Here is a 6,095-nt window from a genome sequence, read left to right on the forward strand (position 1 = left end):
TTTTTCTAAGCTCCCTGTACCTGTCCAGGAGTCTCTTAAATGACCCTATCGTATCCGCCTCCACCACCGTTGCCGGCAGCCCATTCCACACACTCACCACTCTCTGAGTAAAAAACTTACCCCTGACATCTCCTCTGTATCTGCTTCAAGCACCTGAAACCTGTGCCCCCTCGTACGAGCCATTTCAGCCCTGGGGAAAAGCCTCTGGACTATCCACATGATCAATGCCTCTCATCATCTTATACACCTCTATCAGGTCACCTCTCATCCTCCGTCGCTCCAAGGAGAAAAGGACGAGTTCACTCAACCTATTCTCATAAGGCAATGCTCCCCAATCCAGGCGACATCCTTGTAAATCTCCTCTGCACCCTTTCTATGGTTTCCACATCCTTCCTGTAGTGAGGCGACCAGAATTGAGCACAGTACTCCAAGTGGGATCTGACCAGGGTCCTAAATAGCTGACAACATTATCTCAGCTCCTAAACTCAATCCTACGATTGATGAAGGCCCATGCACCGTACGCCTTCCTAACCACAGAGTCAACCTGCGCAGCTGCTTTTGAGTGTCCTATGGATTCGGACCCCAAGATCCCTCTGATCCTCCACACTGCCAACAGTCTTACCATTAATACTATATTCTGCATTCATTATTGACCTTCCAAAATGAACCGCTTCACACTTATCTGGGTTGAACTCCATCTGCCACTTCTCAGCCCAATTTTGCATCCTAGCAATGTCCCGCTGTAACCTCTGACAGCCCTCCACACTATCCACAACACCCCCAACCTTTGTGTCATCAGCAAATTAACTAACCCATCCCTCCACTTCCTCATCCAGGTCATTTATAAAATCACGAAGAGTGAGGGTCCCAGAACAGACCCCTGAGGCAACCCACTGGTGACTGACCTCCATGCAGAATATGACCCGTCTAATTTTAAAAAGTAAATAATCCAACTGTTCAGTTCCTTATCTTTGCACGCTGACATTTTATTCTTTAATAATAATTTATTCAATGACCTTGGAGATTTTATGAAATATGTTACGGTCACACCTTCAGGCAGAGCCAGTTCAGAACATGTAATCTGACTACTTTAGAACACCATGACATTTCGGATTCCCCGCGCCCGATTCAAACAAGTAAAATAAATCCAATTTCTAAAACCTGACAGGGGAGGGAAACACAAGTTCCGGTTCAAATGCCAATGCATGAGGGGGGGGGGGGCAATTTACAGTGCTCGTGAAATGTCGGGTCAATAATCTTTCACCATCTCTAGAATTAATAAAATCCATCTCCAAAAATCTAAAAAGAGGGTGGCATGGCTTTACCTAACTTTCGTTATATTATTGGGCAGCTAATATACGTTGTGCTACCTTTTGGTCTTCTTCCACGGTCAACCCGAGTGCCCTAACTGGGTGGCAATGGAGTTGAGCTCCACTAAAGAATTATCTATATCTGCACTTCTTGGCTCTGCACTCCCTAGCAGTCTGCCCAGATCAATAGCTAATCCTCTTGTTAGACACACTTTGTGTATATGGGCTCAGTTCAGGAAATGCTATGGTTTCCAGGGGTTTTCCGTTTCCAGCCCTGTCGCACATAATCACCTTTTTTTACCTACTACGTACGATTCAGCATTCATGTTTGGTATAGGAAGGGCATTAGACATTTTGAAGATCTTTTCATTGATATCGCTTCGCTTCTTTTCAGCAGCACTCTGTTAAGTTCAATCTGCCTAACGCTCATTTTTTCAGATATCTCCAAATCCGACACTTTATTGCTCCTTTAATTCCTACCTTTCCTGAAATGCCTGCGAAAAATGCTATGGACCTATTTCTTTCCATTAATCCACTAGGTAAAGGTTTAATATCAATTATCCAAGATAAACTAGCAGCCTTACGACGGGTCCCTGTGGATAAAATTAAAATAGCCTGGGAGCAGGATTTAAATATCTCCTTATCTGAGGAGAGCTGGGACAGTTCTCAAATTGGTTAACTCAACCTCTCTTTGTGCTCACCATTGCCTTTTACAGTTTAAGATTGTTCATAGAGCCCATATGTCTAAATCTAAACTATCTCGATTCTACCCTGGCATTAGTCCGCTCTGTGATAAATGCAAGAGGGGCGTGGCCTCTCTCATCTATATGTACTGGCTCTGTCCTAGCTTGGAGAAATTCTGGAAAGATGTCTTCACTACATTATCGGGTATTCTGAATCAGCACCTGGAACCAAACCCCTTAATTGCTCTGTTCGGTTTTTGGGGCGAGACAGATTTATGTCTGGGTCCGACCAAATGCTGAATACTATCCTCTGCCTCTCTCTTGGCGAGACGCTTGATCCTCCTTAGATGGAGAGATGTTGCCCCACCCACTCATGCGCAATGGCTTAACGATATTATGGCCTGCTTGGACCTCGAAAAAATTCATTATTCAGTTTCTTAATTCGGATCTAAAGTTCCATAGGTCTGGGGACCTTTTATCGAGTACTTACATAACCTCCTCCTGACTAGGGTTTTTTTTTTTCTTTTCGGTCCCTTGCTTTCAGCTCCCTTTTTTTTCTCTGGTTAGTAGGCATTATTATCCTCTGTTGCTAAGTGTATTCACAGTCTGGGAGTTTGACTGTCCTGATTTATACTCTCTATATTGTGTTGTGGTCGGTCTGGAGTTGTTTTTTTCTTGTATTGTGGGGTTTGGGGAGGATACTAAGCTTACTTGTCTTTAATTTAGGTGCTTTTTTTGTTAAATTCTCTTCCTTTGTAGCATATTGTTATTGTATGCTTAATCTTGCACTGTATTAATGTTCCTCACTGGGATTTGGGGTTTTTAATTTGTAAAATGTTTTGAAAAACTAATAAAAAAAATTTTTAAAAAATAATCTTTCACCAGGCGAATAATATTTACTGACATTACTGAGGGGTGTCTGCAGTGGAAGCAGGACACTGTCTGGGATCTTGCCGACCAATTCGCACCCTGGGCAGGGAGATCCAACCAACACACACAGAATGCTGGAGAAGGGCCGAAGGTCCTGCCGATCCCTCCAGCAGTCTGTGTGTCCAGGGAATCCAAACTTCCGGGGACAGGTCAGCATCGGCTTTACTCCCGCCCCGCCCCCTCCTCATCCCGATTGCTGAGGACCAAACGGTCCTCCGGCATTACCCTGCTTCCTGATTGGTGCAGAGTCGCTGTCAATAAGGATGAACGGGCTCATTGAAGGAGCCGAGGTCAGCGGCCGCGCTTTGGGCGGGAGAGCGGGGAGACTCGAATAACTTTAGCGTTTTAAACTGCAGAAGATTCACTTCTGGGTTCTGTGAACAATTGTAACCTTTTAAATACGTTCCTGATGCCAGTCCTCGCCATCTGACCCGCTCACAACAAACAGTCGGAGTTCTTCAGAATCAGGTTCAAAGTTCAAAGTAAAGTTTATTTTCAGGGTACAGACATGAGATTCTTTTCCTTGCATGTGTCGTGAAATTTGTTGACTTTGCGACAGCAATACATAATATAAAATCAATTACACATATATATTAAATATTACAAAAATAGAAATAAAAAAAGTAGTGAGGTAGTTTTCATGGGTTCAATGTTCATTCAGAAATTGTATGGCAGAGGGGAAGGAGCTGTTCCTGAATCTTTCTGTGCCTCCTTCCTGACGGTAACAATGAGAACAAGACATGACCTGGGTGATGATTGGGGGGGGGGGTGTCACTTCTCAATGATGGACGCTGCCTTTTTGAGGCGTCGCTCCGTGAAGATGTCCTGGATACTACAGAGGTCAGTGTCCATGATGGATCAGACTAATTTTACAACTTTCTGCAACTTATTTCAATCCTGTGCAGTAGCCCCCTCCCCCAACACCATACCAGACGCAGCCTGTCCGTGGTAGATCTGTAAAAATTTGAGAATGCCCATGATGACACACCGAATCTGCTCAAATTCCTAATAGCCACTGGTGTGCTTTCTTTATAACTGCATCGATATATTGGGTGCAGGGTAGATCTCAGAGATATCGCTCGCTCTTCCCATTTCTGATCCCTCTATAAAGACTGATGCGTGTTCCCTCACCCTTCATAACGTCCACAATCACTCTTTGGTCTTACTGACACTGAGGTAGTTCAGAGATGGAACAGTCCCGATACACCTCCATCACCACCGCGGGGGGGGAGGGGGGCCGTAAAGCTCTTGCATCTCCCCAGACAACAAAGCTAACCATCTCCCTCCTCCTGCCTCCACCCACAGAAATTTCTTTTCAACTCTTATTTTCTTCAAAGCAAAGAGCAGTTATGAACAGTATTGAAATAAGCGAGAGAAAGGCATTTCAGTGTAATTACTTCTGATCAGTCTAGGCAGATTATCCAGGAGCTAAAATTCCTACTCCCATTCCGATCTTCCACTCAGTTTTAACATATCCACTGGGATTTAAAAAATCTAATGAGGAACTTTTTAGGGGTGTGCTCATAACGTCTATATTCCCCTAGTTTGTATCAAACTTTCCTCACCCTGTACTTACCAGCCAAACCTACCTCATGTCTCTAAATGTCTTCAAACTCCACATCTCCCTCATCCAGCAAACAATCGGGGATTATAATGGCACGAAGAGTCAATGGAAGAGATGGTGGAGCTGTGGAACTCTCCGAATGGAAGCAGTGGGCCCAACAATGTGACCTGATGTTGTGAATTCCAACCCAGGCCAGCAGTTCCTAAGCCATCTCGGTTTGAGTCATTACTGAAAGGCCGACAGGTACTTTTGCACTGTGACGTGCTGACAGTGAGAGTTATTGCAGAAAATGTACAACAAGTTGAATTATAACCATGGTTCTTCACCGATACCGATGTTGATTACCCAGGGATTCCAGTGCCTGTCAGTGGGGTCGTTCTATGGATGCCAGGCCTTATTGTAATGTCTTTGACTTGAGTTACTACAGTGATGGTTCATGCCAGTTGTTCAATCCCAGTTATTTTCAGTGACATTTGTTGAAATGCCAGTTCTGATTCTCAAACGTAGCAACCCACGTGTTGTCTGTGTTGGTCCAATCAATTTCAACTACAGATGTTGAAAGTTACTCTGGCATTGCCAAGTCGATGCAGGACATTTTCTGCAGGCGGAAGCACCTTCAATGACATAAAGACCCTGAAATATTAAATATTTACCTCAGACAGCTAAACATATCCGAGGTGTATCTTCCATCGGTAACTAGTGTCTCTCCCGCAGTACACAGCCGTGAGTCCTTTGCCCGGATCCAGGCACCTGACTGGTCTGTGGGATCTGCGGCAGGAACGGCCGAGTCCGCAGACGGGGTCTGGTGGAATGAGAGGAAGTCCGGGGTGTGGCTGGGAGGGAGGGCAGAAAGCCGGTGGGGGGGGGGGGCAGCGAGATGTCGGCTACTGACCCTGGTGGAGGAGCAGCGGCGACTGGGGTTAAATGCGTTGGCGAAGGTGGCAACAAAATATGGAACACACTGCGGTAAGGGGTGGTGGGCAGAGGCAACTAAAACTGGCAAAGGGGAAATAAAGCTCTCGAGCTTCAAGTTTTAACCCCCGTTCCGTTAGCCCGACTGCAACATGGCTGTGTCAGTCCGTGATCGCAAGCCTTGCCTTGCTGACAATTCCACACTCAGAGAGAGAAAACAACAAGATGACCGGCTGGAACGGTGGGACCCCGTTAACCACCGTCCCCTTGACTGTCTTGTCTGCACCCTTTAACAGACTTTCCCCACGTTCCCTCCACCCTCCCATCCCCCGGCAGCCTCGAACACACGAGTTTCCTCACTCTGCCTGATGGTCTGAGTGACGAATCGTTCCTCTCCAGATGCTGCCTGACCTGCCGGCTATTTCCATTATCGAGTGTTTTGTTATTCATTTCCATCTTTTACCACAAACAGAACCAGTGAATAACTTCTCTGTGTGGACACCACTGTTGTGACCACAGGCTGAACCCCTTCACACACTCGGAGCAGATGAACGGCCTCTCCCCAGTGTGAATGCGCTGGTGTGTCAGGAGGTCGTATGGGAGAGTGAATCCTTTCCCAGATGAACGGCCTCTCCCCGGTGTGAATGCGCTGGTGTGTCAGGAGGTTGTATGGGAGAGTGAATCCTTTCCCAGATG

This window comes from Hemitrygon akajei, chromosome 25 (assembly GCF_048418815.1).
Source record: "Hemitrygon akajei chromosome 25, sHemAka1.3, whole genome shotgun sequence".
Classification (NCBI taxonomy): Eukaryota; Metazoa; Chordata; class Chondrichthyes; order Myliobatiformes; family Dasyatidae; genus Hemitrygon; species Hemitrygon akajei.